General features: G+C 42.1%; 1 protein-coding gene and 1 long non-coding RNA gene across 4 annotated transcripts in view; one reads left to right on the top strand and one right to left on the bottom strand.

The window, feature by feature from the left end:
- The window catches only part of LOC136147804 (uncharacterized), a 126,481-nt gene extending 99,554 nt beyond the window's left edge, over window positions 1–26,927 (bottom strand). The window contains exon 1 of the long non-coding RNA XR_010659397.1: window positions 26,911–26,927. This is a non-coding gene — a long non-coding RNA (uncharacterized lncRNA). The remainder of the gene's footprint in view (window positions 1–26,910) is intronic.
- KLF3 (KLF transcription factor 3) overlaps window positions 26,422–27,541 on the top strand; it is a 35,615-nt gene continuing 34,495 nt past the window's right edge. Inside the window, exon 1 of one of the 3 annotated variants that reach the window (XM_065907064.1) lies at window positions 26,422–26,890. The gene's annotated coding sequence lies outside the window, so the exon portion shown is untranslated. The remainder of the gene's footprint in view (window positions 26,891–27,541) is intronic. The other 2 variants (XM_065907063.1, XM_065907061.1) reach the window with 2 other exon arrangements.

Consider the following 27,541-nt stretch of genomic DNA (forward strand, 5'->3'; position numbering starts at 1 on the left):
TCTCATGCTCTGTCCTCCCCTCGTCCTCCTGCCTTCAATTTTTCCCAGCATCAGGGTCTTTTCCAAAGAGTATGCTCTTCCCATCAGGTGGCCAGAAGATTGGAGCTTTAGTTTCAGCATCAGTCCTTCTAATGAATATTCAGGGTTGATTTCTTAGGATTGCCTGGTTTGATCCCCTTGCAGTCCAAGGGACTCTAAAGCGTCTTCCCCAGCACCACAGTTTGAAGGCATCAATTCTTCAGCACTCAGCCTTTTTATTGCCCAGTTCTCAGATTAGTACATGACTACTGGAAAACCACAGCTTTGACTATATGGACCTTTGTAGGCAAAGTTATGTCTCCACTTTTTAATACACTGTCTAGGTTTGTCACTGCTTTCCTTCCAAGGAGTAAGCGTCTTAATTTCATGCCTGCAGTCACCATCCACAGTGATTTTTAAGCCCAAGAAAATAAAGTCTGTCACAGATTCCATTGTTTCCCCAACTATTTGCCATGAAGTGATGGGGCCGGATGCCATGATCTTAGTTTTATGAAGGTTGTTTTAACATTCTGGACTTTAGTTTACTTATTTAGAAAATGGTACCTACCTCACAGGGTTCTTGCAAAGATTAAACGAGATTAATTCACATACAACTCTGAAAATGCTTTCTGGAATGTGATAAATGCTTGGAAATGTCAGCTGCTATAAATAAGAATGGAACTCAAGACTATTGGAGCTTGTGATATTCCCTTTTCATCTTTACTTCCCATTGGCATACATCCTCACCTTCAATGGTTTTCCTCTAGACTTTCTTATGTTCCTGAAGTAACCCCGACCCTTTTGATCACAAGGCATTTTTTTTTTAAAGAGATTGCCAAATTCAACTTGCTATTATTTTGCTAAGAATTTTTGTAGTTATGTTCATGAGGCATACTGGTCTCTACTTGTTTTTCTTTCTCTCTTTCTCTTGTGATGTTACTGTCAGATTTTCATATCAAGGTGATACTGGTCTCTTGAAATGAGTTCAGAAGTATTCCATCCTCTTATTTTCTGAGTTTATGAAACATTGGTATGTTTCTTTTTACAATATTTTCTAGAATTCAGAAGTGAAGCCATATGGGCCTAAAATTTTCTGTGTGGGAAGTTTTTTAATTTACACATTTAATTTCTTTACTAGATTTGGGATATTCAGGTTTCCTACTTCTTCTTCAGTCATATTTGGTTAATTGTGTCTTCTAAGGAATTTGCCCATTCTTCTAATTGTTGAATTTATCCACATAAAATTATTCATATATTTATTTATCACCCTTACGATGTCTACAGCATCTGCAGCACATCCCATTTCATTCCTGAATTGACAGTTTGTATCTTCATTTTTTTTTTCTTAATGAGTCTAGCTAGAGGTTTATACCATTTATTGAAATTTACCAACCAGCTTTTCATTTCATTGACTTTCTCTATTACTTTTGTCATATATGTTATTAATTTCTGCCTTTATTTTCTCTCTTCTACTTTATTTGTGTATAATTTGTTCTTCCTTTCTTTTAAACTTATAATCTTATATTATTGATTTTAGGCCTTTCTTTTTTTCCAATATAGACATTTAACTATATAGCTCCCTCAAGATTCTGTTTTAACATCACATAAATATTGATACGTGTTTTCATTTTCATTCAAAATATTTTCTACATTTTCTTGTGATTTCTTCTTTGAACTGTGTGTGGTTTAGATGTGTGCTGTTTAATTCTTAAATATTTGGAGATTTCCCAAATAGTTCTTATTAATTTCAAATTTAATTGCACTATGATCAGAGGACAAATTCTCTGATTTCAATACTTTTAAATTTGTTAGCACTTGTTTATGACTAACATATGGTCTCTTTTGGTTAATGTTCCATGTGACCTTGAAAAGAAGGTGTAGTCTACTGTTGTTGGGCAAGGTATTCTATGAATGCCAATTAGATCCAGCTCACCGATGGTGTCATTCAAGTCTTCAACATCCTTGCAGATGTTCTGTCTTCTTTCTTGATTTCTAACTGAAGAATGTTGACTAATCCAACTGTAATTGTGGATTTAAAAATTTCCCTTTAGTTCATCAAGTTTTATTTTAAAAAGTTTCACATGTACTTTTATCTAATTCTCATAAAATTCTCATGATATACATGCTATCATTTTTATTTTATAAGGGAATAAGCTTTCACTCATAGATTAAATAATTTCCCCAGTGCCACACAACTGATTAACGTCAAAGAATTTAAATGATTTCCAGACCTCTGACTCATTCTGTCAGGTTTTGCTTCATGTATTTTGAAGTGCTATTACATTTAAGGTTATCACATCTTCCTGATGAACTGATCTCTTTATCATTATGAAAGATCCCTTCTCATTTCTAGCAATATTCTTTTTTGTGTTGTCTGCTTTGTCTAATATTACCACATTTTTGACCAGGAGATTTTGCAGAAACTAATGCCTGTGGTCAGTGATTTGTTATGCAAGTGAATATTGAAACACTCCAGTCAATAACGTTTGGGTAAAAAAGGCAAGAGAGTTCCAGAAAAACATCTATTTCTGCTTTATTGACTATGCCAAAGCCTTTGACTGTGTGGATCACAATCAACTGTGGAAAATTCTGAAAGAGACGGGAATACCAGACCACCTGACCTGCCTCTTGAGAAACCAGTATGCAGGTCAGGAAGCAACAGTTAGAACTGGACATAGAACAACAGACTGGTTCCAAATTGGGAAAGGAGTACGTCAAGGCTGTATATTGTCACCCTGCTTATTTAACTTCTATGCAGAGTACATCATGAGAAATGCTGGGCTGGAAGAAGCACAAGCTGGAATCAAGATTGCCGGGAGAAATATCAACAACCTCAGATATGCAGATGACACCACCCTTATGGCAGAGAGTGAAGAGGAACTAAAAAGGCTCTTGATGAAAGTGAAAGAGGAGAGTGAAAATGTTGGCTTAAAGCTCAACATTCAGAAAACTAAGATCATGGCATCCGGTCCCATCACTTTATGGCAATTAGATAGGGACAGTAACAGACTTTATTATCTTGGGCTCCAAAATCACTGCAGATGGTGACTGCAGTTGTGAAATTAAAAGACACTTACTCCTTGGAAGGAAAGTTATGACCAACCTAGACAGTATATTAAAAAGCAGAGACATTACTTTGCCAACAAAGGTCCATCTAGTCAAAGCTATGGTTTTTCTAGGACTCGTGTATGGATGTGAGAGTCGGGCTATAAAGAAAGCTGAGTGCCGAAGAATTGATGCTTTTGAACTGTGGTGTTGGAGAAGACTCTTCAGAGTCCCTTGGACTGCAAGCAGATCCAACCAGTCTAAAGGAAATCAATCCTGAATGTTCATTGGAAGGACTGATGTTGAAGCTGAAACTCCAATACTTTGGCCACCTGATGCAAAGAGCTAACTCATTTGAAAAGACCCTGATGCTGGGAAAGATTGAAGGCAGGAGAAGGGGATGACAGAGGATGAGATGGCTGGATGGTATCACCGACTCAATGGACATGAGTCTGAGTAAACTCTGGGAGTTGGTGATGGACAGGGAGGCCTGGTGTGCTGCAGTCCATGTGGTCGCAAAGAGTCGGACATGACTGAGCAACTGAACTGAATTGAACAAAGGACATAATGACATGTCACTCATCAACAAGTTTTTAATGGAGCCACTCCAACTTTTTGTAATTAGTGTTTGTATAGCACATCTTTTTCCATCCTGTTCATTTTAATCCATCTTGTCTATGTATTTAAAGTGGTTTTCTCACACAAAGCATGTAATAGACTTACTTTTTAAAATCTAGTCTGACAATCGCTCATTTTTCATTGAACTATCTAGAATATTTACATGTAATATAATTATCAGTATCATTAAGTTCAAATATGCCATTTACTATTTGCATTCAATTTGTCTCAACTTGTTACTCTTTCTTTTTCTTGGTTCTTTTGAATTAATTGATATTCTTAGTATTCTCTTTATACATAGCACTGTTGGTGTTATTTTTTTCTTAACTTACTAAATTTTTAGTGATTGTTCTACACTTTACAATATGTATTTTTAATTCATAATATATGTTCAAACAATATTATACCACTTCATGTATAATGTAAAACCCTTACGATTATGGATTGCCATTTTCCCCACCCTTTTCTTCAAGTGACTGTCATATATTTTACTTCTAGTTGTTTGATACATCTCAAAAATGCATTGTAATTATCTGTTTCTTAAACAATGAGGTTAACTTTTTAAAGAAAACATTGTCTATTTATCCACATATTTAGCATCTCTGGCACAGTGTATTCCAAGTTTCCATCTGGTATCATTTTGTTTTAGCCTGAATGATTTTCTTTAGTAAAAGGCGAAAGATTTATACGATCTGAATGATTTTCTTTAATACTTCTTATAGTATATTTGCTGGCAACAAGTTTCCTGAAATTTTGTTTGTCTGGTAAAGTTTATTTCACTTTTGTTTCTGCAAGACATTTTCATTGGATACAGAATTAGAAGTTGACTTTTTTTTTTTTTTTAGCACTTTTAGGATGTTATTTCATTGTCTTCTGGCTGGAAACGTTTCTGAACTGAAATCTATTGTCATCTACATATCGGTTCTTCTGTGTGCAAGGTGGACTTTTCTCTAACTGCTTTTAAGTTTCTCTTCAATGCTAGTTTTTAGCAATTTGACTATTATGTGTCTTAATTTCTTTTTTTATAATGACCTCTTAAGCTTTTAGATTTATGAAATATAGTTTTCATCAAACCTTAAAGTGTTTAAGGCATTATTTCTTCAGATATTTTTTCTGTACCCTTTTCATTTCCCCATTTATGGTAGATCATTTTATATTATCCCACAGATCACTGAACCTCTTTTCCTTTATTTTTTCCAGTCTTTTTTTCCTCTCTGTGGTTCACCTTGTATCAATTCAATTGCTATGTTTGCAGGTTTACTAATCTTTTCTTCTACAATGCCTAATCTGCTATTAATCCCATTCAGTGAAATCCTCGTCTTAGATAGTATTTTTTTCATCTCTAGATGTTTCATTTAGTTCTTTTCTATATTTTTCATTTTTCTTCTGATTCTTTTAACTTTTCCATTAAATACTTACACATAATAATAAGGCCTATTTTAATGCACTTGTCTGCTAATTCTATTATCTTCTCATTTCTAGGTCTTTTTTATCTTAGCTAGTTCTTCTCTTGGCTATAGGGCTGTTTTTTGATTTTTGGTTCTTTCTTTGGGGGGTCCACTTTTTAGCATGTCTAGTTAATTTAGCATGTCTAGTTAATTTAGCATGTCTTGGTACTGTCAAGTGTCTGCTTTGTGTTGTCTTCTTTTAAACAGCATTGGGTTTGGTTTTGATGGGTGGTGAAGTTAATTGCTCATCAGTTTGATTCCATCAAACCTTGGCATTGTGCTATCCAATATGGCAATTACTATGTGGTTATTGAACGATGACTAATCTGAAATAAAATGTGTTATAGGTATAAAATATACAGGTTTTGCTTCATCTATAATACACAGATTTTGATAACTTAATGTGAGAAAAAGAACACAAACTTTCTCATTAATAAGTTTTATATTGATTACATGTTGAATTGATATTTTGGATATATTAGGTTAAATAGAATATATTATTAAAATTAATTTTATCTATTTATCATTAATTTTTTACTACAGTTATGAGACATTTTAATTTACATATATGGCTTGCATTAATTATATTTCTATAGGTCAATGCTGGTCTAGAGCAGAGGTCAAACTACAACCCTCAGGTTGGCCATCTATTTTTGTTAATAAAGTTTTACTGGAACATAGTCACACTCATTCACTTATGTATTGCCTGTGGTTGCCTTCACATTATAATGGCAGAATTGAGTAGTTGTGATGGAGACCATATGACCCACAAGTCAAAAATATTTGCTATCTGTAAATTTCAGAAAATATTTCCCTGGTCTAGAGGATCTTTCACTCCAAGGATAGTTCAGACTCATTACTAATGTATAATTACTTTAGGGTCTCCACTGAATACTCCAAGGATGAACAAGGACTTACCCATTTGGCTCGTCAAGCTACAAATATGCTCTTATTTCATGTGTGCCCTGGGATTTATTCAACTTACAGTTCACCAGTCTTTTCTGTCCAGCCCTGTGGAGTATCATTCTACACATGTGTGTCATGGTATTCAGCAAAAGACCCTTCACTACATATTGACACTACATTTTTCTGCATAGCTCCCTTCTTCCCAGAATTCCATCCCACACTACCTCTACTCACCTTAGCCTCCCCAAACTCTGACCTCCATCTCATCAACTCAGCAAGGCTGCCAGGATCTGTTTGAATCTACACTCTAGAAATTGCTTCCAGGCAGAAAGCCAGGGTAATTATCAAGTTCACTTTGCTTCTTTTCTCTCAAGGATCACAGTCTTATGCAGACTGTTGTCTAATGTCTGAAAACCACTCTTTCACATTTTTTCCAACCATAATTATTTACAGTGAGCAGTGAGGTCTGGTCCTTGTTGCTCCAACATGCCTTGAAGGGGAAATCCCCTCTACTTATCTTTTGATAAGTGGAATCTTCTAGATAGTGTACTCTAGCTCTTCAGACTTTCCAAAGAACATTTGTTGAATGTAACTGACCTACAAGACCTTTCAGAACTAACACCCAAAAAAGATGTCCTTATCATTATAGGGGACTGGAATGCAAAAGTAGGAAGTCAAGAAACACCTGGAGTAACAGGCAAATTTGGTCTTGGAGTACAGAATGAAGCAGGGCAAAGGCTAATAGAGTTTTGCCAAGAGAATGCACTGGTCATAGCAAATACCCTCTTCTAACAACACAAGAGAAGAATCTATACATGGACATCACCGGATGGCCAATAGCGAAATCAGCTTGATCATATTCTTTGCAGCCAAAGATGGAGAAGCTCTATACAGTCAGCAAAAACAAGACCAGGAGCTGACTGTGGCTCAGATCATGAACTCCTGAATGCCAAATTCAGACTTAAATTGAAGAAAGTGAGGAAAACCCACTAGACCATTCAGGTATGACCTAAATCAAATCTCTTATGATTATACAGTAGAAGTGAGAAATAGATTTAAGGGACTAGAACTGGTAGACAGAGTGCCTCATGAACTATGAATGGAGGTTCATGACATTGTACAGGAGACAGGGATCATGGCCATCCCCAAGAAAAAGAAATGCAAAAAAGCAAAAATGGCTGTCTGAGGAGGCATTACAAATAGCTGTGAAAAGAAGAGAAGCAAAAAGCAAAGGAGAAAAGGAAAGATATTCCCATTTGAATGCAGAGTTCCAAAGAATAGCAAGGAGAGATAAGAAAGCCTTCCTCAGCGATCAATGCAAAGAAATAGAGGAAAACAACAGAATGAGAAAGACTAGAGATCTCTTCAAGAAAACTAGAGATACCAAGGGAAGATTTCAGGCAAAGATGGGTTCGATAAAGGACCAAAATGGTATAGACCTAACAGAAGCAGAAGATATTAAGAAGAGGTGGCAAGAATACACAGAAGAACTGTACAAAAATGATCTTCACGACCCAGATAATCACAGTGGTGTGATCAATCACCTAGAGCCAGACATCCTGGGATGTGAAGTCAAGTGGGCCTTAGGAAGCATCACTATGAACAAAGCTAGTGGATGTGATGGAATTCCAGTTGAGCTATTTCAAATCCTGAAAGATGATGCTATAAAAGTTCTGCACTCAATATGTCAGCAAATTTGGAAAACTCAGCAGTGGTCACAGGACTGGAAAAGGTCAGTTTTCATTCCAACCTCAAAGAAAGGCAATGCCAAAGAATGCTCAAACTACTGCACAATTGTACTCATCTCAGAAGCTAGTAAAGTAATGTTCAAATTTCTCCAAGCCGGGCTTCAGCAATACGTGAACCGTGAACTTCCAGATGTTCAAGCTAGATTTAGAAAAGGAGAGGAACCAGAGATCAAATTGCCAACATCCGACGGATCATCAAAAAAGCAAGAGAGTTCCAGAAAAACATCTATTTCTGGTTTATTGACTATGCCAAAGCCTTTGACTGTGTGGATCACAATCAACTGTGGAAAATTCTGAAAGAGATGGGGATACCAGACCACCTGACCTCCCTCTTGAGAAACCTATATGCAGGTCAGGAAGCAGCAGCTAGAACTGGACATGGAACAACAGACTGGTTCCAAATAGGAAAAGGAGTACATCAAGGCTGTATATTGTCACCCTGCTTCTTTAAATTATATGCAGAGTACATCGTGCGAAATGCTGGGCTGGAAGAAGCACAAGCTGGAATCAAGATTGCCGGGAGAAATATCAATAATCTCAGATATGCAGATGACACCACCCTTATGGCAGAAAGTGAAGAGGAACTAAAGAGCCTCTTGATGAAAGTGCAAGAGGAGAGTGAAAAATTCGGCTTAAAGCTCAACATTCAGAAAACTAAGATGGCATCCGGTTCCATAACTTCATGGCAAATAGATGGGGGAACAGGGGAAACAGTGGCTGACTTTATTTTGGGGGGCTCCAAAATCACTGCAGATGGTGATTGCAGCCATGAAATTAAAAGACACTTGCCCTTTGGAAGGGAAGTTATGACCAACCTAGACAGCATATTAAAAGCAGAGACATTACTTTGCCAACAAAGGTCCGTCTAGTCAAGGCTGTGGTTTTTCCAGTGGTCATGTATGGATGTGAGAGTTGGACTGTGAAGAAAGCTGAGAACCGAAGAATTGGTGCTTTTGAAGTGTGGTGTTGGAGAAGACTCTTGAGAGTCCCTTGGACTGCAAGGAGATAAAACCAGTCCATCCTAAAGGAGATCAGCCCTGGGTGTTCATTGGAAGGACTGATGCTGAAGCTGAAACTCCAATACTTTGGCCACCTGATGTGAAGAGCTGGCTCATTTGAAAAGACCCTGATGCTGGGAAAGATTGAGGGTGGGAGGAGAAGGGGATGACAGAGGATTAGATGGTTGGATGGCATCACCGATTCAATGGACAAGAGTTTGAGTAAACTCCGGGAGTTGGTGATGGATAGGGATGCCTGGCGTGCTGCGGTTCATGGGGTCGCAAAGGACATGACTGAGCGGCTGAACTGAACTGACTTGTGTGGAAACAGCGGGGTAAATACAAACCCTTTCCTGATGGGTCTGCCTAAGTAGTCAATGATTTACTGTATTATTGCTGACTTGGATTTCTCATGTCCAGATTATGACAGAAAGGACAGAGATAACTTTACAGGAGTTATCTGAAACCACATTCATCTTGGGCTGTGCATTTCTGAGTTCATTTCTGCATTTATATCAGAGGTGCAACAAACACATTAGAAGACCCAAAAAGGATTGCCTCTTTTAAAAGTTTAGGAAGTGATTACCACAAGTGCCAGATGCTATATTAAACAGATCGAACTGACTTTCTCCAGGAGTTTATAATTAAAAGAAAGAAATGATCCAAAATATAGATAGGTGATAGATGCAGATAAATATTTAGATTTTGTTTTATATTAGCAGCATTTCGTTATTAAGGCATGAAACTATAATCAGGTGACTACACACACACACACACACACACACACACACACACACACACCCCAAAAAACTAATTTTCTTTTACCTGATTAGAAAATTTTCAAAAGAATGTGGAGAAACAATCTGTTTGTTGAAAATAAGATGAAAAGTGATAGTTTAGCCAGAAAGAAGGAAATAATAGAAAGGACTTGAGAAGGACATAATATTGAAGATGTGAGTCAAATACTGGAGATCCAAGAAACAAATAAAGAGGCAGAAGTTAAGGCAGTCAAAGGAGAGAGAAGGAGAGGAGAGAGAAGATAGAAAAGTAAACGATTCAGGGCACAATAGTGCCAAGGACATGGGTGAGGTTCAATGAAGCCTGGGGGGATGGATGACGGATGGATGGATGGAGATATATATATATTTTATATATATATATATATATATATATATATATATAATTATCTAGGGTTTATGTATATTATAAATAATTATATTTATTTGTTATAATGTTATCACATAATACAACTTACTGAACTATCTACAGAGAGAAAAAGATAATTATCAAAGATTGCTCTTATTTTTGGTTTTATTCTTAAAACCCAATATAAAAAGACAAAACAGAACAAAAAAACAATTTGCACTCTCTATACTCACACCCAGAAATTGTCAGTTCTGCATCTGAATAAGCCATAAATACACATTCTACATTTTTAACCATGGCTCACTTTCCATTTCCAAGGTTTCATCCTAGTGAAAACATTAAACACAGTATCACTAAAGCAAACCCCCATAGGCACTAAATGTGGCGCGCCCTCAGCCTCCTCACTGTGAAGTGGGGCCAGCGATACTTACTTCATGGGCTGGCTGCCGCACCAGAGCAGCGATGTGTATCACTGTGCCAGGAACAGCGCCTGGCACACAGTAATAAGGAACACCTGGGCTCTGGGCATCATTCATTGCTGTGCCATCAGTGTCACCTGTGATGGGCCAGACTGTGTCCCATGGCCATCCCCCTGGCCCAATCCATATGCTGAAGTCCTACTTCAGAACATGACCATATTAGGAGACAGGATCTTTAATGAAGTAATTAAGTTAAAATGAGAGTTAGGGTGGACTGTTATCCAATATAAGGATATTCCTTATATATTCTATCCTTATATTGTCATTACAGGAAGAGGAAGTCTAAACACAGACAAGGAAAGAGGGAAGACAACGTTAAAACATAAGGAGAGATCATCCTACAAGCCAAGGATCCAGGTCTGGAATAGATCACGGCCCTAACAAGGAACAGATTCTGCTGACCACGTGATCTCATACTTCTAGCCTCCAGATATGTCAGAAAATAAATTTCTGTTGTTTAAGACATTTAGGCTTCCCAGGTGGCACAGTGGTAAAGAATCCATCTGCCGGTGCAGGAGACACGGGTTCAATCTCTGAGTTGGGAAGATCCTCTAGAGAAGCGAATGGCAACCCAGTCCAGTATTCCTGCCTGGGAAATCCCATGGACAGAGGAGCCTGGCGGGCTACAGTCCACGGGGTCACAAAGAGTCGGACATGATTGAGCTCACACACACGCACATGCAGGACACGTAGTCTGTGGCGGTTCTAGAAAACTAACATATCACTGAAATAAAAGCTCAATGGGAGCAGAGATTTCTCTTTTCCATTTGTTCAGTGATGTACCCTGAGTGCCTAGAACAAAGCCTGAGACATAGCAAGCACCTAATAAGTAATTTTTTAACTTTTACATGAATGTTCATTCCTGAATCTGGCACAAAATATTGAGCAAATATTTGAAGATAGAATAAATGATTCTATTTCCCAAAGATCAAGCCAGGACATAGGCTGAAAAAAAAAAGTTATGTAAGTATATTTGTATAAGCAGTGTAAAACATTTAATATGAAATCACACTTAACAATCACCTCAATTGAAAAGGGCAAATGTCATGAAATTCAAGCTGGTCTAGGAAAATCCAGCTTTGGTTGAATAAGTTGCCAACTGCTTGATGCCCCTACTCCTTGACCTAAATTGAAGTACTGTACTTAAAGCTCTCACTTGCTTTTCCAACCTCTTTCTTCCACATTTTGCTGGAACTACTGTGTTCATTGGAAGGACTGATGTTGAAGCTGAAACTCCAATACTTTGGCCACCTGATGCAAAGAGCCGACTCATTTGAAAAGACCCTGATGCTGGGAAAGATTGAGGGCAGGAGGAGAAGGAGACGACAGAGGATGAGATGGTCGGATGGCATCACCGACTCAATGGACATGAGTTTGGGTAAACTCTGGGAGGTGGTGATGGACAGGGAGGTCTAGCGTGCTTCGGTCAATGGGGTTGCAAAGAGTCAGACTGAGCGACTGAACTGAATTGAACTGTGTTCTCTGCATCCCTTCTAGATACACCCTGCTCAGTTCAAACCCCTCCTCACACATGAAGCCTCTTCTGACCCTATGAAGCCAAAGTGATACCACTCTTTATTTGGACTACCTGTTTAAAAAAACACATCATCTACTTCCTCAAACCATCAGTTATCTTTGGATGAAGAGTCCTTTCTGGTTTCCATTTTAGATTGAAAATCTCTGAGAACAAGGATGTTGTAAATTACTTAATTCTACCCCTATCTAAGAAGAGGTCCAGCAAATATTGTAGATTTTTAAATTAAATCACTGGAAAACAGCATCGTCAGCACTTACACAGAAGCCCAAGCTTGAGCACAAAGAGCCAGAGAAGGCAGTGGCAAATCCGAGTCTCTTTAACAACTTGGGCAGAAGTCCTACTAAAAGTGGGAAGTGGAGAATTACAGTTATTAGTGGAGAACAGCGGAGCCATTAACGTCACCGTTACACCACTCTAATAAACATGGATCAGGCCCTATTTCTGAATAATGTCTATTTGATCAATTCTGGGAGTTTCCTTTCCAAGGATTCTTATTATTCTTTCATCTGACTGTCTTTTTTGGATCAACTAGACACCTTAGAAACCAAACCAGCAGCATGATGTGGAAATACGGTTTATCTCTGCCTCTGTGGGCTTGGGAAACAACTAGAGTGTGTTTGTGGCAATCATAGGCAAAAGAAACACCGTATAGAATTAAATGCTATCAGTAATTTTTCTGGTATGAAAACATGATATGATATGATACCAATATAAATCATGACCCAATGTAAGGAAAGGTCTTTTCTCTTGATTTAACAGAAACCTTTAGGAAAAATGAGTGTGGTATTTCTGCAGTCAAATGCTCTACCCCGGAGCTATACCCCCTCTGCTGTGGTATTTCTTAATTGTTTTCAGACCACTTGATCTCGTCTTCCTATGACCTTTACAGAATCCTGCTGTGGTACTTCTTTTCATTTAAATAGAACCAAGCAATAATGACAAATAAAGATAATTGGAGAAAGGAGGGTCCTAACCTCACAGCTAAGTATGGATGTCACTATCTTCCACTATTTTAACGTTTCGCTCACTTAATTCCCAGTCTAACTTTCTCTCCATTTTTATGTGATATAAGAGGACACTCTGAATGGAATTTTTATTCATAATAGTTTAAATATAATGTTTAATTACAATATTTTCTTTGGGAAATTAGACTCGAATAACACTATTTTGCGTAAAGCTTGTATTTTCAGGAGTATAACTCAGAGATACTAAAGCAAGTGATACGCAATAATGTATAAAATATCAAAATAAAAATCAATACTATATAAATAAGAGTACTGACATCCTATTATAGATAATAAATTCAAACATAAAAAGATCACTTACATAGTCAAGGAAATTAGTTGTTGGAATAATATAGAATTTTCTAATAAGTATATTGGCTTTCCTGGTGGCTCAGACAGTAAAGAATGCATCCGCAGTGCAGGAGACCTGGGTTCGATCCCTGGATTGGGAAGATCTGCTGGAGGAGGTCATGGCAACCCACTCCAGTATTCTTGCCTGGAAAATTGCCATGAACAGAGGAACCTGGTGGGCTCCTCTGGCATTGCAGTCCATGGGGCTGCAAACAGTCAGACATGACTGAGCAACTAAGCGAATATAATGAGATTCCTGGGTGGTGCTAATGTTAAAGAACCCACCTGTTCAATGCCATATTAAAAAGCAGAGACAGTACGTTGCCGACAAAGGTCTGTCCAGTCAAAGCTATGGTTTTACCAGTAGTCATGTATGGATGTGAGAGTTGAACCATAAAGAAAGCTAAGCGCCAAAGAATTGATGATTTTGAACTGTGGTGTTGGAGAAGATTCTTGAGAGGCCCTTAAACTGCAAGGAGATCCAACCCGTCAATTCTAAAGGAAATCAGTCCTGAATATTCATTGAAGGACTGACGCTGAAACTGAAGCTCCAATACTGTGGTTCCCTGATGCGAAGAACTGACTCATTGGAAAAGACTCTGATGCTGAGAAAGATTGAAGGCAGGAGGAGAAGGGGATGACAGAGGACGAGATGGTTGGATGGCATCACCGACTCGATGGACATGAATTTGAGCAAGCTCCTGAATTTGGTAATAAACAAGGAAGCCTGGCATGCTGTAGTCCATGGGCCACAAAGAGTTGGACATGACTGAGCAACTGAGCTGCCAATGCAGGAGAAGTTAAGAGACTCGAAATCAGTCCCTGGGCTGGGAAGATCCCCTGGAGGAGGGCATGGCAACCCACTCCAATATTCAAGCCTGAAGAATTCCCATGGACAGAGGAGTCTGGTGGGTTTCAGTCCACAGGACTGCAAAGAGTTGGACACGACTGAAGTGACTAAGCATGCATTAAGTACAACGCTTTCAAACTGTGGTGCTGGAAAAGACTCTTAAGAGTCCCTTGGACAGCAAAGAGATCAAACCTATCAATCCTAAAAGAAATCAACCCTGAATATTCATTGGAAGGGCGGATGCTGAGACTGAAATGCTGGTACTTTGGCCACCTAATTTGAAGAGTCAACTCATTGGAAAAGACCTGATGCTGGGAAAGATCGAAGGCAAAAGTAGAAGTGGGCAGTGAGGACAATATTAGCATCATTGTTTCAATGGACGTGAATTTGAGCAAACTCTGGGAGGTAGTGGAGGACAGAGAAGTCTGGTTTGCTGAAGTCCATGGGGTCAAAAAGAGTCAGACATGACTTATTGAATGAATAATGACAACATTAAGTATAAAGAGCTGAAATAGGAAAAAAAGAAGGACTGATGCTGAAGCTGAAACTCCAGTACTTTGGCCACCTCATGCGAAGAGTTGACTCATTGAAAAAGACCCTGATGCTGGGAAAGATTGAGGGCAGGAGGAGAAGGGGACGACAGAGGATGAGATGACTGGATGGCATCACCAACTCGATGGACATGAGTTTGAATAAACTCCGGGAGTTGGTGATGGACAGGGAGGCCTGGCGTGCTGCGATTCATGGGGTCACAAAGAGTCGGACACGACTGAGCGACTGAACTGAACTGAACCACCCAATCAAAACCACAAGGTGCCAAGGGCTGGGTTTTGGAAAAACTCTTACAAACGCAACAGAATGGGGAACTCCTAGAGATATCTGGTGAGGGAAAGCAAACAGATTCTACCAACAGTATCTCTCTTAAAACATGGTAAATAAATCCTCATCAAGACCTTTTCTGTCTGCTCTAACTTCTTTAACATGCCCTCATCTTCTCAGGACTAAGTGAAATACAGAGAATCATATTTGAAAATTTTGCCAAATAAACAAACATATGGGAAAGGAGAAAAATTTGTGTGACTCTGGGAGAAATCATTTTTCATAAATCCACAAAATGTTAATGAGTTTAGGATTCAACCATTATTAATTTCAGCTTCTTTTAAATCTTCATCTTTCTTATCTCCAGCACAGAAAAGGAAACTGATTAGATAAATGACTGTGTAGCAAAAATTGTATTCCATGAGTTTTGAAAATGTTTCTTTTTTTTTAGAAAGTGAATTTCCTCTCCTACAAGATATTGTGACTACTAGGCAGAATTATATATTCACTGGTACTGATGGCTTGCTTTATGATGCTATTGCAAATAAAATCTTTTTAAATTTTATTTATTTATTTTCGACTGCACTGGGTCTTCATTGCTTCACGTGGGCTCTAGCTGCAGAGAACAGGGACTACTCTCTAGCTGCAGTGTGCAGGCTTCTCCTTGTGGTGGCTTCTAGTTGAGAGCACGGGCTGTAGGGCGTATGGTCTTCCATAGTTGCAGCACGCATTAGTCATAGGTTTCCCCAGTAGCTCAGACAGTAAAGAATCTGCCTGCACTGCAGGAGACCCAGGTTCAATCCCTGGGTCGGAAAGATCCCCTGGAGAAGGGAATGACAACCCACTCCAGTATTCTTGCCTGGAGAATTCCATGGACAGAAGAGCCTGGCAGGCTACAGTTCATGGGATCACAGAGAGTTGGACACAATGAAATGACTAATGCTTCTACTTCTCTTGTTGCAGAGTTCAGGCTCTAGGGCATGCAGGCTTCATTAGTTGCAGCACATGGATTCAACAGACGTGGTTCCTGGGTTCTAAAGCATGGGCTCAGTAGTTGTGGCGCATAAGCTTAGTTGCCCCGAGGCATATTGAATCTTCCCAGAGCAGGGATCTAACTGCATCCCCTGCATTGGGAGGTAGGTTCTTAACCACTGGACCACCAAGGAAGTCCCTCAAAATTTTTCAATATTTCTCATGAACCTGCTAAACTCAAGAGGTGCCAGACTCCTTAATGGGCTTCCCTGGTGGCTCAGATGGTAAAGAGTCTGCCTGCAGTGTGGGAGACCCGGGTTTGATCCCTGGGTCGGGAAGATCCCCTCAAGAAGTAAATGGCAACCCACTCCAGTACTCTTGCCTGGAAAATCCCATGGATGGAGGAGCCTGGCAGGCTACAGTCCATGGGGTCACAAAGAATCGGACACAACTAAGAATCCATAATATTCAGTAAGCAACAGATCCATTTGCAACAATAAAGAACAAAATTAAAATGTAAATCTAAGCAGTTCACATACAACTGAGTGGCTGAAATATTCTTTAAAATATAACAAATGAAATATTATACTGATACAAGCATGAACACAATATACATTTTTATATCGTTCTTGTCTCTATCATAAGTAAGTGACTTTAAATAGACAAAGATCACCCCAAAAGTCCTGTACACAGTTCAGAGTTCTCTGTATTTCCTTCTGTGTGTGCATACATGCTAAGTAGCTACAGTCATGCCCCACTCTTCGCGACCCTATGAGCTGTAGCCTGCCAGGCTCCTCTGTCCATGGAATTCTCCAGGCAAGAATATTCCCTCCTGGAAATACAGCATCTTCAAGAAAAGGGATGAGGGGAGATGGACCTTGGAATACACGCTGAGACATAATTTAGAGGTATTCATGATAGAAAAAAGTACAAAGCAATGAATTAAAGATTGAACGTATGGCATGCCTCCTTTGGTATGAGAACACATAAAAACAGAAATTCAAAAGTACAGAGGGAAGAAAAACATGGCTAAAAGGGTTGGTAGCTGAGTGGGGTGGGGATGGGGCGGGGGACAGCGTCAGGGAGACAAACAGGATGCCAGGAGGTGAGAAATAAGGGTGGGGAGTAGTGGGCAATCTCAAGAGGAACTAACAAGGTCTGTTGCTTATAGTTACCCAGAAAACTTTAAGAACAATAACAGACAAACAAATGGAGCTTAAAGAACCCCGAGAGAAGCTACCCTCGGCTGGCTGGGACCACGGCCCCCTGTATCAGTGGAGCGTGGGGAGGTGAAGATAATCTCCCACATATTCACACCCAGTGAACTGCTGACACTCCTGTTTCCCGCTGAATCAACAGATCCCGGCGACAGACCACAGGGAGAAAATGAGTGGACTTTGTGCACCAGGAAGTATATTTCTATCGCTTGAGAAATAGGAACTTCGGCTCTATTCAGTCCAATGTGCCGGGTGTTCTGGGTTTTGGGTTTGGTTTTGTTTTTTAACTTTTGCTCTTTGGAGCGGCTTTTAAAGTAAATACATGTGATTTTTGAGGAAGAACTTTAGTTCCAAGAACTTGCACAGGTCTCGCTATTCAAGCAGTAGTTTAAAAGACATAGAGTCAATAAAGGGAGATGGTCACCCTCTCTCACAGCCTCACCTCCTAGAGCCCCTCCTCTTCCACCACCACCACCTCCCTAAAACTCCAAGGCACAGAACCACCCCTCTGGGTCTGGGTGCCTTCAAGGGCCCACCTTGTAAAACTATGCTTCAGGCCCTGCATTTAATTAATTACACATAGCATGCACATGACTATCCTAGCTATTTGAAAAAGCACACTTATTACCAAAGTAATACAAACTCTGAGTCAGAGGCAATTGAGTGTGCGCACACACACAAACACACACAAATACATGCTCACTTGAGAAAAAACACAGAAGAGCGCTGAAAGGCAAAAAAAGAAAAATCACTCTCACTCCTATCACTTTGATACGATATTACTATGATTTTAATATTATCTGCTGTGTGCAAATCTTTTTGTATTACAAGGGCAATGAAGAACGTTCTACTCTTCATGTGGTTCCACCATATGCTTATTATTCTTCTAGACATCTCAGCAAACTTCTAAAGCATTTATGAGTGTGGACAAGCTTGTGAGTGTGGACAAGCTTTCGAGGTTGGGAAACCAAGGAATGAAAGTTGAAACCTTCTTCCCCAGTAAGTACCGGGGAAACTGGTGCAACTGGGCTTTCACATGGAGGTAAATGCTTCACATGTCACAGTTGAGGGTTTGGGCGTAAGCATGCAACACACAATTGCATCAGCAGAAAAAGGAAGGCTGCAAGGCCTCTTCCCAAGAGTACAATTCACACACCATCCCTCTGCTGGCTTGGTTACTGAAGGGAGAAAACGTGTGTGTGTGTGTGTGTGTGTGTGTAGGCCTCGTGTGTGTGTGTGTGTGTGTGCACGTGTGCAAGGCCTCTTCCCAAGCGTACAATTTACACACCATCCCTCTGCTGGCTTGGTTACTGAAGGGAGAAAACGTGTTTGTGTGTGTGTGTGTGTGTGTGTGTGTAGAGTGAGAGAGAAAGAGATGGTGTGCGTATATATGTGTGTATATATGTATTTCTCTGTGTGTGTGTGTGTGTGTGTGTGTGTGTGTGTCTGTGTAGAGTGAGAGAGAAAGAGATGGTGTGCGTATATATGTGTGTATATATGTATTTCTCCCCACGGTACTTGTGCCATAGTTGCTCCCTCTGGTACTGCACTGTTGGAACTTCCCATTAGAGTTGTATTTAACATCACTTATATGCTATCATGCAACTCCCTTGTTCAGAAACCTTCCACGGTTTCCCAAAGTCTGCTGGAAAAAGTTGCATCTACTTGGCATTGCATTCCCCCCCTGCGCGGCCTCAGCTGACCTTGGTTAGCATGCCTTACACCACACCTGAGTGTTCCACACACCCCACCCCAGGGCCCCTGCAGACTCCAAATGCAGTGTGGAGCCCCCCTCTAACTCCAGTAATGGAAGTTATAGCACTGTTATCACCTCCTCCATGAAGATTTTTGGGAATTTCCTGACCAATGTGATTTCTTTTGCAAACCCATAAGCTCCTTGAAGACAGGGCCCAACCCATGCAAGAATACTCATAGCTTTTGAATGAAGCAGTTTACCTTTGTATCCTTTTAGGACCCATATCATGATTCTTTTTAAAATTTTACTTATTATATTCTACTCTGTGTAATAATTTAAGCAAATATATATATTATCTCAAATTCCTTGAATACAGGGATCATATACATATTTCTAACTCTTCTACATCCACCTCAGATCACATCACAAATGTTCAACCGATACTTACCAAGCTAACTTACATCCAGGATTTAAAGGCCAGTAAAATTTCCATAATGCAAAGGAGAGGTTTGGAAACATAGTCAGCCTCATTCCAAAACAAGCTGAAAAATGGGAAGTAGTTTATCTTACTTTGTGGGTCTCCCATTCTCTAATCTCTGCCTCCTAGAACAGAGAAATCCAGATATTCCCCAAAATAAAAATAAGTTACATTCTACACCTTTGTATGTGTAGGTCATTGATTTGGAAATTACAATTGATTTCCTTTTGAAATAGTATTATAGGGGCTTTCCTGGTGGCCCAGTGGCTAAGATTCCATGCTCCCAGTGCACGGGGCCCAAGTTCAATCCCTAGTTGCAGCAGTATATGCCACATGCCACAACAAAGAATTCACGTGCTGCAATTAAAGATCCCATATGTCACAACGAAGACTTGGTGCAGTCAAATAAATAAATATTTTAAATGAAGGAAATCATATTATAAATAATGTTTCAGACCCCCGATAAGTCTCCCAAAGCCAAGTTCAACTCTCAATGAAGCAGAAATAGTATGTTGCAAGAAAAAGTAGAAAAATTATTTACATATTTCACTAGTACAATAACTAATAAAAACAACCAAATATAAGTGATTATTTTTAACTTGAATAATCATGATTCAAGGAAAGTAGACTTAACTATATGAAATGCATGATCTATTGAATCCTGGTTGCTGACATTCACCAGTCTCTTGGGAAATGAAGATGTGGCCCAAGGACCTGGGTCTTAATCTTGATTCCCAAGTCTGGCCGAAATTCTGAGTAATTTCAAGATCCACACGGAACCATGTTTAATATCTCATTCATTCTTTCCCTCATCTCCTCATTTCCAGGTATATCCTCCACCCCCTTCTCACTTTCCACTCCCAGGGGCACACTCTGAACCATGCTATCCCCAGAGATTGCAACAATTTAAAATGTTAAACTCACATATCCCCACTCTCTGGCTACTTACCACCTAACCTTCCAGGCCATTCACTTCATTATTCCCAACACTCTTCAACTTATTTGAAATGTTCATTTCACTGATCTTTTGACCAGATCTCTGGAGTCTCTTCCTGTTTTATCTCTCCAACTTAGATTCCAAGATCTAATATTTCAACTATTTTTGTACTACTGTCCTTCAATTATATTGCTTTGACAAACATAATCCAGGACAATTTCAATTGTCCACCTGCACAAGAAATGCTGAGAGTTCCTGGGGTGGAAACACAGGACATACGTCCAGTTTGATCTTTATTAAAAGTCATGGTCATCTAACTCAACATCAGTATTTCCTGGCATCCCTAAATTGGATGGTTGGATGGATAATATAGGTGAAAACTTATAGAGATGCTAGAGAGAAACTCTGCAACATTTGCAGTGCTATCAAGATGAGTGACCCTTAGTTTAGCATTTCTAATTTTACTTCAAAACATATGGATTTGCAATTTTGAGAAAGAAAAAAGTTGGAGGCGTCACAACTCCTGGTTTCAAAGTATATTACAAAGTTATAGTAATCAAAACAATATGGTACTGGCATAAAAACAGATATATAAAACCATGGAACAGAATTGAAAAGCCAGAAATAAATTCACAGATACATAGTCAAGTAATATTTGACAAAGGAGTCAAGTACACTCAGTGGAGAAAGTACAGCCTCTCGGATTAAAGACTTAAATATAAGACATGAAAACATAAAGCTACTAAAAGAAAACATAAGGGAAAAAGCCCTTGACACTGGTCTTGGCAGCAATTTTTTTGGCTATGACAGCAAAAGCACAAGCAACAAAAGAAAAAATTAACAAGAAGGATTGCATCAAACTAAAAGGATTCCCATAGCAAAGGAAACAATCAACAAAAGGAAAAAGCAACTTATGGAAGGGAAAAAAACATTTGCAAACTATCTATTTGATAATGGGCTAACATCCAAATTACATAAGGAATCCACATAACTCAATAGCAAAAAACAAAAACAAACAAAAAATAAATTTTAAAGCGGGCAAAGCACTTTAAATAAATGTTTTTCCAAAACAGATACACAAATAGCCAACAAGAGCATGAAAAGGTGCTCAACATCACTAATCATCAGGGAAACACAAATCAAAACCACAATGAGATATCACCTCACACCTGTTAGAATGGTTATTGTTAAAAAAAAAAAAAAAAGAATAACAAGTGTTGATGGGGACTGGAGAGAAGAGAACCCTTCTATACTGTTCATGAGGATGTAAATTGACACAACCACTATGAAAAACAGTGTGGAAATTCCTCAAAAAGCTGAAGATAGAACTACCATGCTATTCAATAATCTCACTTCTGGGTATACATCCAAGGGAAATGAAATCACTTTCTCAAAGAGATAGTTGTACTCCCATGTTCATTGCATCATTATTTATAATAGGCAAGATATAGAAACAACTCAAGCATCCATCAGTAGATGAATGGGTAAAGAAAATATCACACACACACACACACACACACACACACACACACACGAATATCACTCAGCTCTTAAAAGAAGGAAATTCTGGGGACTTCGCTACTGGTCCAGTGGTTGGAAGTCTGCCTTGCAATGCAGGAGACGCACGTTCAATCCCTGGTCAGGAAACTGGGATCCCACATTCCCTCAGGGCAAGTAAGCTCGTGCACTGCAACGGGAGTGTCTATTGGACACAGCGAGGGATCCCACACGACACAGCGAGGATCCTGCGTGCTGCAACCAGGACCCCATGCAGGCAAAATAAACAAATAAATAAAAGGAAATTCTGCCCTCTGCAACAACCTGGATGGATTCCGAGGGCATTATGCTAGGCAAAATGTCAGACAGAGAAAGGCAAATACTGGATGACCTCACTTACACATGAAATCTGAAAAAGCCAAACTCAGAAAAACAGTAGCGTGGTGGTTGCCTGGAGCTGGGAGATGGGGAAATGGAGAGGTGCTGGTCAAAGGATACAAGCGTCCAGCTCTAAGATGAAGAAGGTCTGGGGACTGAATGTACAGCATGGTGCAGATAATAAACAAACTGTATTCTATACTTAAAAGTTGTTAAGAGTAAGTTTTAAATGTTCTCACCATCACCACCACCCCCCCAAAAAGGTGTGAAGGGATGGAGGTGTTAACTAACCTTATTGTAATTGTTGTTGTACCATTTTGCACTGTACACGTCTATCTAATCATCATACTGTACATCTTAAATTTACATGTGTTATAAACCAATAACATCTCAGTAAAGCTGGAATAAAAAGAAAGAAGAAAGAAAACGTGTTTTCCTTTAGGGTAGCTGTGTCTGTGTTGCTCATAATTTCGCAAGCACATGACACTTTTCTGCCTTCATAATTTGGTCCATCATCACAAAAGGAGAAGAAACTTTCCTGGCAGGAACATGGAAAAGCTCTGAAAGAGAGTGGAGGAGGAAGAAAGAATCTCAAGAATATGTGTTTGTGTGTCAGAAAGAGATTGCCTGAAATAGAACTGTAATACAAGTCCTGAAAGAGAAAGTGGAGGTTTACAGTGACTTGTATCCATTAGGCTCTGAATCAATCTCAACATAGTGTTATTGTTCAGTTGTCATCCACTAATCAACAAATACTTTTGGAAAACTTATATTTGCCAGACACTGTTCCAGAAGTTTGGGAAATAGGAATGAAGAAGACAATGTCCTTGCTCTCATGGATCCCAGGTTCTAATGGGAAAAAAGTTGGGTTGTTTTTTTGTTTGTTTGTTTGAAGCAAGGACAGTTAGACATCGACTGAGGAAAGGAGGGATATTTTAGATTGTGTGGTCATTCCTAAAGAGGTTATATTTGAGCTGAAAACTAATATTGAAGAAAAAGCTATCTGTATGGAAACCTGAAACCATGCCTTTTCCTTATGAATATAAGATAGGTACCATAGCTTCAAAGCATCACATCCTCATATAATTTCCAAAGTAGGTCTGATGGTTTATCCTTGCAAGAGTTTCCTTTCATCAGGAAGAAACAAATTTCTCATAAGCCCCAGCACACTTCCCTTCAGGTCCCACTGGTGGCTAGAACAAGGTCACATATCTACTCTCCGAACAGTCACTCCCCAAAAAGACATCAATGATTGGCTGGGAGCAAGGATGCTGGGGCAAGGAAGGGGTATCCTTCTCTGAGCCCATGCTGCCCAAATCTAAACCAAACTGGCCTGCTGTCCTCAAAGAGCAACAGTGAAGTAACCACTGCAAGGACCACACACGAGATATTTCATTGACCTAGGATTTATGGGTTCATCCAGCACCTCAGCTTGTGTAAAGCATTGTGCTAGTGTTAGGAATAAAAAGAAGACTTAGACACACTTATACCATCTCACTCTGCTTCCCTTACCCTCCCCCTTACTATTTCAGAGGTGCATGGCCACTTGCCACCCTGAAGCCTCCTCTCATCTTTTCAGCCTGAATGACTTCTTCGCAATCCATAGCTCACATTTATTCATTTTACAAATATTCATCGAGCATCTGAGTCATTGGGATACAATTTTGCTAAAAAGACACGGTCCATGCCCTCACAGAGTTTCTAGTTCAGTGCTGTAAAGAGTTAAATAGTCAATTACAAGAAAGAATAAAAAGTGTTAACAAGAGGTGAAGCCTGGATGCTCTCAGAGCACTAAGGAGCCGCCTCCACTTGTCCAAAGGGACAGCAGTAAGAAAAGACATTTTATTGAAAATATGTCATTGAATATTTATTTATTAAATAATAAATTTAACTAAATAACTAAATAAATTTAATATTTATTTAGAGGATGAATAGAAATTTAGGGAAATGAGAGTGGAGGTAAGGAGACAGGGAGAAGCTGAGGAGGCTAGTCCATCTAGAAAAAAATGAGCATATGCAAAGGGCCAGAGGTGGAGAGAAAGAGCTGGAAGAAAGGAAAGTGTTGGAGAAAAGAGTGGAAGGGGAGAACAGGGAGAAATGAGTTTATAATAATAAGTGGAGGTCAGGTCAACATGGAGGCTAAACTCAGATTTTATCAGCAGAGAAGCCACTGAAGGGTTTGACATGTTTAGGTTTGCCTTTTAGAAAAAGGCAGGCTTAATCCTTTGCTGCAATCCCTAACTTAAAGTTCAGCCACGCTGCAAACAGGATGACACTGTGGGAATGGGCTGGGCCCGGGCGGTGGCCAGGGAGTGGGTGAGGACTGAGGTCTGGGATCCAGCGAAGGCAGGGCTGTGGCCGGCAAGGCAGGGGAGGAGTTCAAGATGACTTCAGGCAGTTCTGGTTTGGGCACCTGGAGAGATGGTGGTTGTCCTTCACTGGATGGATTCATCTTTGTGCAAGTTATGTTTGAGCAGTCTCCCACAGGGCCCTGAACACGGTGTGTTCATTAATTAACCTTTTTTACGACTTTTCTCTTCCCTCCTGCATCTTTCACATCAAAGACACTCCGTACTTATCTGGAATAGCGCTTTTTTCAGATAGACCTACTTCACTCTTCAGGTTTTCATCATTCTGAGTCCCTTGAGTGAAGCCTGTGGTTTTTGAGTCTCTACTATGAGACAGGCATGGAAATGCAAAGCAATTTCATCAGTCGTCACTAATGTTTTTTCAGCTAATACAAATCTAAGGCATCCGATCAGACATTTAATGATGTCAATGATCAATAAGTTGCGATTAGTAATTGATACAAATCCAACTTTTCCCCTTGCACTTGTCTTTATTCACCAACAAAACAAAAACCCTCATCCTTTTGCATTTAAAGATTAATTTTATGGGACAGTAGGATGGCACATAAACAGTGTCAGTTCTGGGTGTTTTCCACGTGGTCTTTATGTATATGCATTTTTTTTTTTTACAATAAGCAATTTCACTATTTGAGGTTTCCCGGTACTAATTTTATAATATTGTGTAGTTACACGCTGGAGTTCCGAATACATGGTATCTCTATGTTTTAAATAGTATCATGCCTGGATGAAGCATCAAAGTGAAAATGGTGAACTTAAAGGGCCTTTAAAACATCTTGAAGCAATAACAAGCCATAGACTGCAGCAGGGGTGTTTTTAAACAGTGCACAGGACTAAAACAATTGAACCAATTTGTCTTTTGTTCTTTTTATTGCATTCTTTATTACATTAATACTGTTTAAAAAGAAAACTCAAAAAGCATTAAACTTGGGTACCAAGCTCTGCAAAGTCCTCCCGGGGGCCTGGCTCCCGGGAAGGCGCCCGAGGACGCTCGCCCTCGGTCCCGGGGAGGCGACATGTAAGGAAATGTCGCCGCTCCTAGCCCTCGGCTCGCGCAAAGGCCTCCCTCCAAGCGGGAGGAGCTGGCCCGAAGTTTGCCAAGTTTTCCGACAAGCCCGGCTGAGCAGACGCCGCTGCGCCCGGTCGCCGTTTCGCTCCGGCGGCAGGCCCGGCCGTGGGAAGTTTGCTCGGGGGTATCCGGGCCTTCAGAGAAAAGTCCCCGGGAGGCGGGGGCGCCACCGGCCGGGCCGCACCTCCCCTCCGGGGCGGACGACCAGGGGCGCCCGGCGCCCCGGGCACAAAGAGAGCGCGCTGGAAGCTGGGGAGTGACCTTGGAGACGCGGGGCCGAGCTGGGGCGGCAGTCACCCCGACTGCCCTCCCTTTCCTCGCCTCTCCGTCTCTCCCGAATCTGCCTGCGTCCGCCCGCTGCAACGCCAGCGGTGCCTTTTTCTGGTTTCCCTTTAAGAGAGTTGTCCGCGCTGGCCACTGGGCCCAGCCCTTCCCGCCGCGCCCGGGGCCGCCCTTCCCGCCGGAGCCGTCTGATTGATGGCCCCGGCCGCCCCGGGTCCCCCGCCTCGGCTCGCCCGCGAGCCCGGCTGTGTGTCTTGGAAGCGGCGCAGCGGGCGGCTGCTGCCCCGCGCCGCCCTTCCTTCCCCCCGGGCTCGGGCGGCGGCGCGGCGGCGGGGCCGGGCCGGGCGGGGCCGCGCGCTCCGGGGCGGAGGGCGCCGGGCGGGGGCGCGGGCGGGGACTCCGGCGGGCGGGGCGGCGCCCGCCCAGCCCCACGGCCGCGCCGCGCCTCGCGGGACAGGTTGGGCCGGCGGGGCGGCGCCCGGCTCCGGGGAATAATGAGTGTCTGTCAGGCCGTCCCCGGGTGACTGGGCGGGGCGGGGCGGGGGCGGCGCGGGAGGCGGGGGCGGCGGGGGAAGGGCGCAGGGCGGGGTGCGTGTTTGCGCGAGTGACTCGGCCGACCCCTCCGGCGGCCGCCTCCACCCAAGTGGGTGGGGACCCGCCCAGCCCGGGCGGCCGCGGCGGCTCCCTCTCCCCTCCCTGACCCTCCCACCCCGGGTCCCAGCCTCTACTTACCCCGCCAGCCCTGGGAGGCTCGCAGAGCGAGCGGCGCCGGCGTCATGTGACTGCCCGGAGTTGGTGCCAGGAGCTAGAGGGGAGCCAGGAGCGGAGCCGCGCGGAGCCCGGGCCCGAGCCGGAGCGCAGCGCGAGCGCCCGCCGAGCCGAGCCGCGCCCGCCGCACGCGCGCCTGTCCCCGTCCCCAGCGGCCGCCGCCCGTGCTGGAGCGCTGACACCGCCGCATCCGCGGGGTTCCAGGCAGCCCGGATCCGGGCCTTTATTTCTCGCCTGCAGCGCTCAGCACCGCGCCTCGAAAAGTAAGTCCCCTCTCTCTCACCTTTCCTTCTCGCCCCGACTCCCGCTGCCCCCCTTTTCGGCTAGTCCAGCTTCCTTTTTTTTTTTCCCCCGGGGTGGGTGGGGGGGAAGTGCGGTGAATGGACTGGGGGTGCAACGCGGAGGTGGGGGCGCCCCCGGGCTTGGGAAAGTGCAACAGCTCCTGGCAGCCGGGGGCGGGGGTGGGAGAGGAGGCGAGGGGGAGGGGGCCCCGGGCTCCGCGGGGGAAAGTGTGGGATCGGGGAGAACCGCCGTGCAGATCTGCGGGAGCGGCGAGCGAGGCCGGCGGCGCCCGCCGCGGCCCGGGATGGGGCGCGGGCGGGGGCTCACCTGTGTGGTCCCCCGACCGCCTCCCGCCTGCCCGCTCGCGATCCCCTCCAAAGCCCCAGAAATCTCAGTGTTCTCCGCGTGTGGCGACGTTCTTTGGAGAAAGGTAGCGCCGAGGCCGCGCGCTCCTGCTCCTCCCCCTCCGCGGCCCCCACCCCCGCGCCCTCCCCTCCCCGCCCCCAGCCTGCGCCCCCCGCCGCCCCCCTGCTCCGCCCGGGCGCGCTGCCGCTCACCGGTCGCCGGAGCAAACTTGGAGCAGCCTGGCGGGCCCTCTGGGAAGAAACTTGGGGCGATCGGGAGTGGAGGGA

Source organism: Muntiacus reevesi, chromosome 16 (assembly GCF_963930625.1).
Source record: "Muntiacus reevesi chromosome 16, mMunRee1.1, whole genome shotgun sequence".
Taxonomy (NCBI): domain Eukaryota; kingdom Metazoa; phylum Chordata; class Mammalia; order Artiodactyla; family Cervidae; genus Muntiacus; species Muntiacus reevesi.